Raw genomic sequence first — 12,690 nt, 5'->3', positions numbered from 1 at the left:
AGACAAACGACATCATACAGGGTAGTTCACCCTGTCCATTGATCTGTCTGGCTTCTGTGTTTAAACAAAAGCGGCTGGCAGTCTTGCCAAATCCCTCACTCACCCTATGTAGTATTTGAGATCATGTTTCAGGAAAGGGAGGCCCCTGTGTCCAGTTATTGATTAACTGGGGAGGAAAAAAATAGCTTTGCCTCATTTCTTATTAGGTAGCAATCTATGTATCTTTCCAGTAAGCAGCATGACACTTCAGGGGGCTCTGGAAGGCATTTGACACTCTGGCATCAGAGAGCCAAAGCCTGGGAGGTGTGCCCAGCAGTGTGTGTACCCGGGAAGCAACAGAGGAACACAGCATCTGACAGTTCTACACTCCTGGCTGTGTGACCACAGGCTAGTCACTTTCTGTCTCTGGGCTTCAGTTTTTTCATCTTAAAATAAAGAGATTGGACTAGGTCATCTCCAGGGTTTCATCTAGCTCCAAAATCTAAGATTTTATGACTATGAATCAACAAATTCCATCTTCTCAGGGGCCTCCAGTCAAGTCATTCTGGAGATCACAGTCTTTCATAATCTCTGAAGCTTCATTTCTCAAAACAGCTCAGAGTGGTTCTGGCATGGTGGCTCATGCCTATAATCCCAGCACTTTGGGAGGCTGAGGTGGGTGAATCACCTGAGGTCAGGAGTTTGAGACCAGCTTGGCCAACAAGGTGAAACCTCATCTCTACTAAAAATAACAAAAAAATCATCTGGCTATGGTGGCGGCCGCCTGTAATTCTGGCTACTTGGGAGGCTGCGGCAGAATTGCTTGAACCCGGGGAGGCCGAGGTTGCAGCGAACGGAGATGGTGCCATTGCTCTCCAGCCTGGGCAACAAGAGCAAAACTCCATCTCAAAACAAACAACAGAACAAAACAGCTTAGAGCACAGTTCCCATCCTGTTAGAAAGAGGAGAGGCACTGAGGTACATGTTAGGCTCCATCGTACATGCACGTGAATGGGATATGGACCCAGTGACTCAGAGCTCGCCAAAGACCCCAGCCCATGAGCCGTCTTCCAGTGAGACTGGCATTGCTATTCTTGCCCCTTCAGGCAAGGGTGTTCTCAGCTCATTGCTGAGTTCATTATTGTAACAATACAAAGAAGTCAGCAGTTAATTATATACTGAAGAAGCTCCTTCACATCAGCCTCTACTCAGCTCTCTTTTTCATGCCCTCTGAAAAGACGTAATCATCCATTATAGTCATCACCAGCTTTGTTACTTTGTGTGCCTCTAATTGGCACTTTTCTTTTAGACAGTGAGGTATAGTGGAAAATATGCTCGTCGAAGAGGCAGCAGCCTGGTGTTGTGGTTCTGGGCCTATTAATACTCCATTGTGTAACCCTGAGTGAGTTCCCTTCACCTTTTTGGGTCTTGACCATCCAATCAAAAGGAGAGGGTTGGAGCAGATCTAGCTAAGCTTTTCTTCTGCCAGACATTCTGTTACTCTTTCCCCAGATGTGCCCAGTAGCATGCCAGTTATCACGGGAGACATGGAAAAATAAACATGTGCTCTAGCCCTGGCCCTCAGAAAGTGCTCAGGGTTGGGGACCAGGCAGAAATGGAGAAGTGCATCACTGTGCAACTCTTCAAGGACTACAGGAGTTTCCAGCAGGAAAATTTAATTTGCTAGCTGGAACAAGAGGGAAGAGGCCATCCTGGCTCCACTGGAGAGTCTCATGTTGGGTACAAGGGTGGTAATGCTGAAGGGAAGGGAGAAGTCAGACTAACAATAAAGGCAAAAGAGTTTGAACTTCATCAGCAATAAGGGACCAGTGTCAACATTTGACTAATGCAGTTACAGCATGAGACAGACTCCTTGGAAAATGCGTCAGTTAGGAAAGCATTTGGCTGCACCAATCACTGTGGTCTAAACACACCTGGGCTGATTTTTTTCTTGTCTATAACAAGACATCAGGAAGTGGCAGGTACTGGTGTTGGCTTAGCAGTCAGGGTTACTGTGACATTAGAATGCAGACACTCTGATGCCAGGGTTATTTCTGCAATTTCCTTAGCCTTTTACTCATGGTTGCAAGACAGCTGCTATGGTGCCTGCTCACATCTCTATATAAGCCAAAAGGAGAAAAGATAGAAAAAAAAAGAGTGACTGCAGGGAGGGTTTGTAGCAGTTAAGTTATTCTCTTTATATCACAAATATCTTTCCAAGTAGCCCCCAATCCCAGACACCCTAAAACAAAACTAAATTTCTGATTTTGTCTTAAGGGCCATAGCTTGGCTACATGGCTATCTGTGCTGTGAAGAGGCTTCCCAGCCTCTCATAGAAGTCATCCCCAATCCTGCTTTCCCTCAGCCTCCTATTACACATTGTACATTGATTTTAAAAAGATTTTTTGTGTGTGCTAGCTAACTGTGAGCATCTTAAGAAACTTCCCACCTTTGTGTCTGGAGCATTAGACGCCGTGCTGGGTTCACAGTGATCCTTCCTTCATGACTGTGGGTGTGAATACAGCGAGAACAGCTCGGACGGGGAACTCCCTGCCTCTGTTACTTCTCTCAAATAACCAAACGCCTGATGTGTTGGCCAGAATGTGTGTTAATATTCTGGCCCTATTCCAGCATATTTCATAGCAGCCATTAAAGAATATATTCTTAGGTTTGCACTTATAAAATTTTATTGGCTTAATCCATTTATTATCATACATTTGAAGTTGAAGTCTTAAAGTGTAGCTTAGCTACATAGCTGCACCTACCCATTGGTACAACTACAGCATGCAAGATGGTGAGCTTCTGGCAACAGTTTTTTTTTTTTTTCTTTTAGATGGAGTGTCGCTCTATCGCCCAGGCTGATACAATCAAGGCTCACTGCAACTTTTGCCTCCTGGGTTCAAATGATTCTCATGCCTCAGCCTCCAGAGTAGCTGGGACTACAGGCATGCACCAGCATGCTCAGCTAATTTTTGTATTTTTGTAGAGATGGAGTTTCACCATGCTGGCGAGGCTGGTCTCAAACTCCTGACCTCAGGTGATCTGCCCACCTCAGCCTCCCCAAATGCTGGCGTTACGGACATGAGCCACCGTGCCTGGTGACTGGTGGCAAATTTAATTCCTTTACCAGCTCTGAACAGCCTCTGTCCATGGTAGATAACTGTAGTGGTTTTTGCTCTTTCCTGAATGACTATTAAAAAAAAGTTCTCAGTTTGATCAAATAATTTGCCTTGCTTCATCCATAATTCTTCTTCATCTCAATTGAACTTATTCTGTTAAAGGGCAGGAAGTGCTCTGAATTTCTATTTCTGGACAGGTTTCTGTGGGAGTCTTTTTCATTTTTTTCCTGCTGCTTTTCTCCTTTATCTTTACAAGTTCCTGTTCTATAAAACCAGTCATTTTTACTGACCATTACTGCAGGCTAAATTTTTCCCTATAAACCCTAATTTTGTAATCTGGGAGCAATATACATTGCTGATGCGACTTTTATTCCCTTCTCTCCTGAGTCTGGAAGAGTAGCCTTTCTTTTGTAGATTTATGGTGAGGTCTCGTACTCAGCACTCTCACATGGCAGATGAGTTTTCTGACTATAATGGACCATTTTACAGCCTTATGGTTTGCCTGTTTCTCAATGAATTTAATATTTTATCCAATTTGTGAGCTAAAAGTTAACTCCTGGGGTTTTTTAAATTCATCTAGTACTATTGTAAAATGCATGTTTCTTTATGTCTAGAGCCTATGGACTGCAATCACTGCATGTGAAGATTATGTACAGATTCTAATATGAATATTCATCTCACTATGCTATGGAACTGGTCCTTGCAGAGTTGTGCCTCATGAAGGGACACGATAACCTCATATGCTTTCTAAATTGATGGCCCAAATACAGCAATGTCCCCCCCCCCAACATACCCTCCCCTACTGGTGGCTGTCTTCATGGTAGAAGGGGAAGACAGGAAACATCCTACAGTTGTACATTTTGGAAGTGGAGCATGAAAAGAATAAAACTGACCTTTGTGAGATTAAGTTGTTTACAGAACAGGTTTTATGGTCTAAACCGTGCCTCTGGATGCCCTGGGGGCGGCAGTAAATGGAAACCTCAGGCTGGAGGGAGAAGCACAGCTCCCCAGCTACTCACATATTCACATATTCTCTCTCGCTTGAGGCCGGATATATTTCTACCTAGTAAGGAAGCCGTGCTGACACACAGCCCCAGCACAGAATTCCACGTTCCTTTGTGTTCAGGGAACAATGATTTAGGTTACCTGGGATTAACCCACAGTTGAACCTCGGCAAGATGGGTTCTGAGTCTCTCAATGAATTCAGGAGTCACTGACGGCTTTGTGAATGGGATTCGTTGCCTAATGCATGAGCTGAGTTGTCACAGGCAGGGCGAAGAAGGGCAGACTGGAAAATCCCCGTGCCTGGCTGCCTCCCGATGTGTTCCCCGAGACTGTGCTCTGGGGGTTTCTGTGAAGGGGAGCCCTCCCATTGCCAGCCTGCTCAGACCACACAGGCACGCACAGCCCTGCCTCATGGAAGCATCTTACAATTTTTAAAAAGTCCTTTTCTGCAGAGAGCCCAGAGCCTGCATGTTTTAAGCCCCAAGTGGTAGCAGGCTTGTTTTGATAGTTGGAGCCAGACGTTCACATCTGTATGAAATAATATTCACTGGATGATGAGGAGTATCCATGAAATCATCAAAATAAGCAGTAAAAGCAGATTTTGATAGCCTCCATCTAGAATTGTTAAGCCTTTCTTTTTTTTCTTTTGAAAAGGGGGTAGAAGGAAGAGCTGTGCATCTAATACAATCAGTCCTTTTTGGTGAAATGTGTGAATGGGCTACTGTCAGTCCAAACAGGTGTCATTTAGTGTCCATTCATCTTATTTCTCTCACTAACATGTCAGTCTCCCTTGTCTTCCACTCACATTATTCAAGGTGAAAAACACTGAATAGGTTCTTGTTCTTTGTATTTTTTTCATTGTTCTAGGGCTGTGCTGATACCGACACGTCAAGTCTATGATTTGGGGGAGAAAGGAGATAGGAGGAGAAAACCAACATGGATTGAACACCTATGATGTGCTAGGCTTCATACCCATCATCTTATTTAACCTGCCCACATTTGAGATGTGGTGATGTCATCCCCACTTTCTGACTGAAGACACCACAGTTGAGACAGCTCCAGAAAGGGTCCCCAGATCTTGCAGAGGTTAGAGACAGAGGTTAGAGTTTGCCTCAACACATCCTTGAAAACCCCATGTGGCCTAAAAAGCAAAGCGTTTAATGTAGTATTCATAGCGATCTATTTCATTTGTATATGCTGACTTACATATGTCAATTGCTGTATCTTAGACAATGACATTTTATTTGGGTAGTTTATAGGCCTCATCCTTCAAGTACTGAGAAAGAAAAAAAGAAATGCTCAAACAAGCTTTGAAAGTGTGTTCACGGTCTTTAGTTTCCTAGATCTTTCTGTGACTTCTAGCTCACTCCATTCCTTAATGTGGCAGGGAGCTTCCACAGTTGGGTGGAAACAGGGTCACCATGGGCCCTATTGATTTCAGGCCAAACAAACATGTCCCTACTTCCTCAGAGGATAGGCTTAAGAGCAAAACACTTCCCTGGGTTTACCTAGATGGTGGCATTCAGCGTAAGGGGAGAGGGGATGGCAGTAGAATGCCCAGGCTCTTTTGGGACAAACCTACCATGCTAGAGTGGATGGATAAGGTCACGCATGTGCTCTTCGTCTTCAGGTTCCCTCCCCAAACTTACGACTGTCTCAGATGCTTGGGCTCCGTCTGCCTGTCTATCTGGTGCGTGTGCCCATTCACTCGGGCTTACCCCTACCCACACTCCAGCGCATGAGTAGATTATCTCTAGATCAAATGACATCTTTGACTCTCAGCTGTCATCAGTTGATGCAGTCGGCGATTAATGAGGCATCAACAGTCTGGTGAATGACAACAGTGGGTTAACATTTAGAACGGACCTTTCTCCTATCCTGTTTTGGTCCTTAATTGCCTGTTTTGGTTCATCTTAGCAAGCACCAAGCCGAGGCTGGGCATGGTGGCTCAGGCCTGTAATCTCAGCACTTTGGGAGGCTGAGGCAGGTAGATCACCTGAGGTCAGGGGTTCGAGACCAGCCTGGCCAGCGTGGTGAAACCCCCTCTCTACTAAAATACAAAAATTAGCCAGGCATGGTGGCACGTGCCTGTAATCCCAGCTACTTGGGAGGCTGAGGCAGGAGAATCACTTGAACCTGGTAGGCGGAGGCTGCAGTGAGCTGATATCATGCCACTGCACTCCAGCCTGGGCAACAGAGCTAGACTGTCTCAAAACAAACAAACAAACAAACACCAATTAAAAAAAAAAAATAAAAGCACCAAGCCGAGACGAAGCTGTATCACATCTAGCTTCATTCATACACATGTGTAAGTGTTCTCAATGGAGTACAGTGGCTGGGCGCACCCATAGGACAGCTCTGGGTGCAGCTGAGTTTGACTGCCAGAGAAGTGTGGGGTAAATACTATTACGATGAGCTTGATGCTGCTTGATGGAGCTGAGTGAGTGGTGCCATATGGCAAGGCTGTCATCACGAATAGCAGCAGCTGGGCTAGGAAGAAAAAGGTGACTCTCTGTGCAGCAGCATAGGGGCGGGGAATTCGAAAGACATCACGAAATCCTCTGGGGAAAAGAAATAGAAATGGAGCCAACAGAGTCCTTGAGGTCAAAACACAGCTGGCTTTGTCTTTTCCCTTACGATTGTGGCCACACTCCTCTTCCAAAAACAGATGTAGACTCCAATGCCTCTGTTTTGCAAGTCAGCTTTGGTGGGCGACATAGACTGGAGGTCAGGTTGCCATGAGGAGGTCCTCAGGCTGTAATATGGTTGATGAATCTGGAAGGTCTGAACACGCAGCTATGAAGGAAGGCAGGGGAGCAGAGGGGAGGCTGCAATGCAAGTGTTGAAGTGCTGGGTATCTCTGAGTTTCCCAGAGCAGGGGCTTGAGGTGGGCTTATCTCTAAGGGAGAGGTCAAAGCTCAGAGAAAATCATACTGTGGGCTCTTCCATGCTCCTCAGAATATTGCAACCTAGCTGGCATCTGGATAAAATAAGCCGCCTTCTGCAAGAGGAGTAGCTGAAGCAAGGCTGTCATAAAAAGCCACATGTAGCCAGGGCAATGTGTGTGGAGGGAGGAGGTGGGGATTTTCCTGCCTGAGAGCCGGCTCTGGGCCCACCTGCATTGCCGTGGCAACGGTGGTGGGGGAGGAATTTATAGGCTCATTCCTACATGAGTACCTTAGGTCTTTTTAAATTCCTGCTGGCTTCTCTAGCCACCCACCGCTTCTGTGAATCACCGCATGGGGCTCCGGGAGATGCTCTGTCACAGTTTGCGCCTTGACACAGCTCAGGGGATGCGGGGAGGTTCCGAGGGACTGGGGGAGCAGCTTTTCAACATTTTGCTTTGGTCTCTGGAATGTCAGTTCAAGGGCCTAGATGGAAAAAGCAACTTTGAAGTGTGATTGCTTAAATCCGCTTCATTCACCCAAAATGTGAAGGGCCTTCTAAACAGCCCAGTGAGGTGTAAAGCAATCAGAAGGTCGGAGTTTCCGCTCTCAACTGTTTAGCGGTGCCACGTTGGGTGAGCTGCAGGTCACATTCCTGTCCCTAGTCCGGTCTCCTCTCTAAACATGGGCACTGGACGACCTGGCCACAGTGGGCCTATACACTCCAGCATTTTGTGCACCCTGACTGGACTTCTCTTTGTTTAACCACAGCTGGTTTAAGGGCACAGCACTTGTCCCCGATTACTGTTGCCAAGAACTTACTAAACCAAGCCAAGCTAGCTGCCTGTCAGCGCCAGCCAACAGGAGTCGAGAGTCAGGGCTCAAAAACCAAATTTAGTGCCAAAAATCCAAATACACTGAAGCAAATGCTCACCTCCCAAATTACATTAAAAAAATGCAACACCCCCAGTGCTTGTCCTAAATGCAGGTCACGCTTGTGTCATCCCCACTAGAGTGAACCTGGGGATAGGCAGAGCTGGGTCTGAATGTTCACAGCTGCATTTCAGGGCCTAGCATGGAATGTGGCAGTGAGGAGGTGCTCTCCGAGGATCTGGGCTCTAGAAAACTCCGTCATGAGGCTGTCACATGGAGAGGCATGGAGTCTGTTGTCATTGGCCCATTTTAAAGATGGTAACATTCCACAGTTAATAAGAATAGCTGATGTTTATTGACCTCTAAATTGTGTGTAGCATCATCATAGGTGCATTTTTTTTTTTTTTTTTTTTTTGGGACGGAGTCTCGCTCTGTTGCCTGGGCTGGAGTGCAGTGGCCAGATCTCAGCTCACTGCAAGCTCCGCCTCCCGAGTTTACGCCATTCTCCTGCCTCAGCCTCCGGAGTAGCTGGGACTACAGGCGTCCACCGCCTTGCCCGGCTAGTTTTTTGTATCTTTTAGTAGAGATGGGGTTTCACCGTGTTAGCCAGGATGGTCTCGATCTCCTGACCTCGTGATCCACCCGTTTCGGCCTCCCAAAGTGCTGGGATTACAGGCTTGAGCCACCGCGCCCGGCCAGGTGCATAATTTTAAAAAAGATTTTTCTTCTATCAAAGTTACACAGACACATAATTTAAAAAATCAGATTGTGAAAACACCAGTCCCCACTCTCCTCAAATTTTCTATTCCCCAGAGGCAGCCATTTTTAACTTTTAGTGCATCTTTTGGCATTAACCTTCATATCTTTATATAATGTGCTTGTCTTGCTATTTATCAGGATTTCTTGCTCTGTAAAGTGAGGATCTAGTTCCCTTTTACTTCTTTGCCACTGAGACACGCACATACACACACATACACAACACACTCCTCACAAACTCCACAAGCATACCCCATGAACACACCCCTCAACACACACCATGAAAACACACACAGCCCCCACACACACTACACACACACACCAAACATACATACACACCCACACACTTTCTGGACCTCCCATTTTGCAATATGGTTATATCGTAACTTTGGGTACAATAGTCATTGTTTGCATTTTACGGATATGTAGATGTTCTATACAACTGACTTATGTAGTAAACTATGATTACTTTCCTTTGCTGCATAATTTTTCTGTTTCTCTTGAGTTAATTATTACCTTGGGTTTTTCATCTGTGCTTGTGTGTTTGTGCTTCCTACTCTCTGATTTATCACTAAGTTGACTTCAGACTCTCCTCCAGTTGCAAATCTCTCAGTATTTCTCAAGCAATTAGGTATTCTGGTAAATTTCACCATTAAAACTTATTCAATCTCCTTTCTTGGTTTCATTTTGTAAGGTGGGGAATAAGAACAATTTTAGCTTTTATCTAAGGGGCCTACGAGGACAAATCAATTTGCAAGGTCCCCAGACCTGTAATTCTGAATGAGAGTTGGTCTACGTTCACATATTATTCTGTTTAATGTTGAAATTTTTTTTGTCCACCTGCCTCTAACACCTCCTAGAACTTTCTACTGGAAGACCTAGCCGCAAAAACACTTGTGTCTTACAAGCTGTAAGTATAAAAGCATATGTATCCTGCCCACTTCATCCTCCTATCAGCTCACATGTACTGTGTCTTTTCAATTCAAGTAAGTCAGAGCTAAATTGAAAATTCAAATCTGGCTGGGCATGGTGGCTCACGCCTGCAATCCTAGCATTTTGCGAGGCCAAGGTGGGAGGATAGCTTGAGCCCAGGAGGTTGAGACCAGACTGGGGAACATAGTGAGGCCCCAGTCTTCATAAAAATAAAATAATTTTTTAAAAGAAAATAAAATCTTTAATATACATATCACATTTGAGGTACTTGCTACCACTGTCAAGGACTGACATTCTGGCATGGGATTTGATTCTAGAATATCAAATGTCTTGTGCTCTATCTTAAATGCTATTTGCTATCTAAAATGTATAAGATCACCCTTGGAACAATAGGATTTAGAACCTTTCCCACAATCCTCTCAAAGGTAAGGATTAAATGCACTTTGGATTAGGATATCAGGAGGCAGAGCAGTATTCTGGGTGAGACTTAACCCAATGGCATCCTCAAGGTTAGAACCCTGGCCGGAGAGAATACAAGAAAGAATACAAGAAAACTGTATTCCTTCAAATATAGGTTTTGACAACCTCCAGTCAAAGGCTGTCTGTCTTTGACATTCAAGTCCTTCTCTTTATTCTCAAATCACCCATGCCGATAGGGGGCCAGATAAGTACTTCTTACTTTCAAATTAGCCACATCATTGTCTCACTAAGACAAGCAATTCAGATTTCAAGACTGGATTCTGGCTTTACTTTCACCCTACCCCAATTTTTCCCTCCCTCTTTCCTTTCCTTCTTCCTCCTTCCCCATTTCGGCCTCTTGTGTCTCCTGCGCCTCCTGTGCCTCCTGTGCCTCCCCTGCCTCCCTCCTTCCCTCCCTCCCTTCCTTTCTTCCCTCCCTCCCTCCCTCCTTTTTTCTTTTCTTCTTCTTCCTCTCCTCCACCTCCTCCTCCTTCTTTCTCTCTTTCACCTACGAGGGCATGGACGTGAGAGTAAAATCATACTCTTGAGCTAAAATCTGTAGTTGACTGGCTGTATGACCTGAAGAAGTCTACATAGGCTTGCTAAGCATTTCTTTATCTGTAACATGGGGCTAAGACACCTGTCAATTATGAGAATCCAACAAAGTTATGCATGAGAAGTACCTGGTACAGGGCTTGCTATATGCTAATTGCAGAATAAATGGCTTCACAATAATATCTTAAAACTCACCTCCAAATTCAATGCTGCTTAAAAAGGATATCCCCATTCTAGGAAATTTTGGCAGTGTTTACCGTATGACTCCATCTTTCAGCTCTTTGGAATATTTGAATAGAACAAAATGTTGGTTTGGTTCAGAGAATATATTTTGGTCCAGTTTTATTCTGGCTTAATTATTTTAATAAATCTATAGATTTTGCTTGGGTTCATATTATGAAAACGTAAAATTGGGACTGGGTTTGGGGCTTTTTATTCTGGTGTTTTAGATATTAAACTCTTGGATTCAAAGGCTGTCATGGGACTCCTACCCTTCTGCTGAAGCCCAGAAAAGAACATCCAGGGACTTGTGAAATAACAGACCTCTCACTGCTGGAACAAGATACTGCCCAGGTTAAGTGGCATAGAAAGGATTTGATGAATCTGTTACCTAACTGCACAATATCATAGTTATCTGGAACAAACAGTTCACGGGCCCATTGGCAAAGAGCCTCTTAATGTGGCTTCTCTTTGGCAGAATGGCATCTAGTGCTCACCTGTCAGTGGGAATGGCTGCGGTAGCTGACAGGAAAGGTGATGGAAAGGAAGCGTTTCAGAACTTTTATCTACAGTGGCACATCCCAGGTTAGCCTCTCAGCTGCTGTGCGTCATCAGAGGTCCTGAGGCTGGGTGCTCTGCAGGCTTTTATCTCAATGAAGCACTTGAGGCTGTTCAGGGTGCTTGATGAGAGAGAGGTGAGTGGTTGTCAAGACAACCTTCTTTGGATTCATTCACGGAATGGAAGTTGGAGTATGTAAGAAAGCCCCAGGAATAATGGTCGCAGTGGAACTACCCACATCTAGCCAGTTCAGGAAATCTACGCACTTAAAAGAAGAAAATAAGATGAGAATATACACAACCAGGCTTACCTGGTGTCTGCATTTTTCTTCTGTGGGTTTGATTTGAAGAAAGAGTTTGGCTTAGAGAATAATGTGCCTCTTCACTCCATGATGTCACAAATGGGTGCTGTTGCTATGACAGTTTGCAGAAAACACTTTGTGTAAGTCTGTTTTCTGGGTAAAATCCTAAAGATATGATAGCTGACTTTCCCCAGAATGTTTTAATGGCCTCTGCTGGGTGAAGTACCCAGTGTGTTCTGTGCCTGCATTTTAGTTACACTTATTCATTCAGCCATTTATTCAACAAATACTGGCTGAGTATCTACTATGTGCCAAACTTTGTGCCCACATGAAGCTTATGTTGAACAAATATTTGTTGTTGAATATGGTGTTGGTATCATGTGCTGTGAACACAGGCAGGAAGGATGCCTGGGTACTAGGGGAGCCCTAGAGAATGCATGTCAGAGAGGCAGCTTCCCAGGAGCCTTCATTTCGATAGCCCAACAGAAATGAAGCCCTGTTATTCTTCCGTGAAACACTCTCACGCCACCCATTCTCTCAATCCAGGGCTTCTGTCCTGGGCAGAGTCGTTATCAATATATGGATAGATTATTGAAAGAGGCTCCGAATGGTTCTTCCTGACTCTCGTCACTAACCCATGTAATTCATCCTCTGCTGTCCTGACCAACACATTTTCCTTAGACACGATTTCCCTGAGAACCATCTTGATGGACCATCAAGTCTCATTATCTGTCTGGCTCCAATGAACATCTCTGGTTTTATTCCTTACTTCAGCTGCCATTTCTGATACCTTCATTTCTTTACTGTGCCTAGGATGGACCTCCCACTTTTTTATCATGTAGTCCAGCCTGCTTCGGATGCCCTCTGTTTCCCCTTCTGATCCCCAAATCACTGGCCCTGTGCCACTACCCACACTCCCACCCATTGCTCAAGGCTCAGCTGAGCCTCATGTATATGGCCAAGATTGCTGTTTATTCTCCAATATTCATTCTGTCGTCTTCCACAGTGACAGAATTTTAGCTGGGAATACGATTGGCCAGAACAAAG

The sequence above is a fragment of the Piliocolobus tephrosceles genome, chromosome 7, assembly GCF_002776525.5.
Source record: "Piliocolobus tephrosceles isolate RC106 chromosome 7, ASM277652v3, whole genome shotgun sequence".
NCBI classification, from domain to species: domain Eukaryota; kingdom Metazoa; phylum Chordata; class Mammalia; order Primates; family Cercopithecidae; genus Piliocolobus; species Piliocolobus tephrosceles.
Note: the sequence above shows the minus strand (reverse complement) of the source record.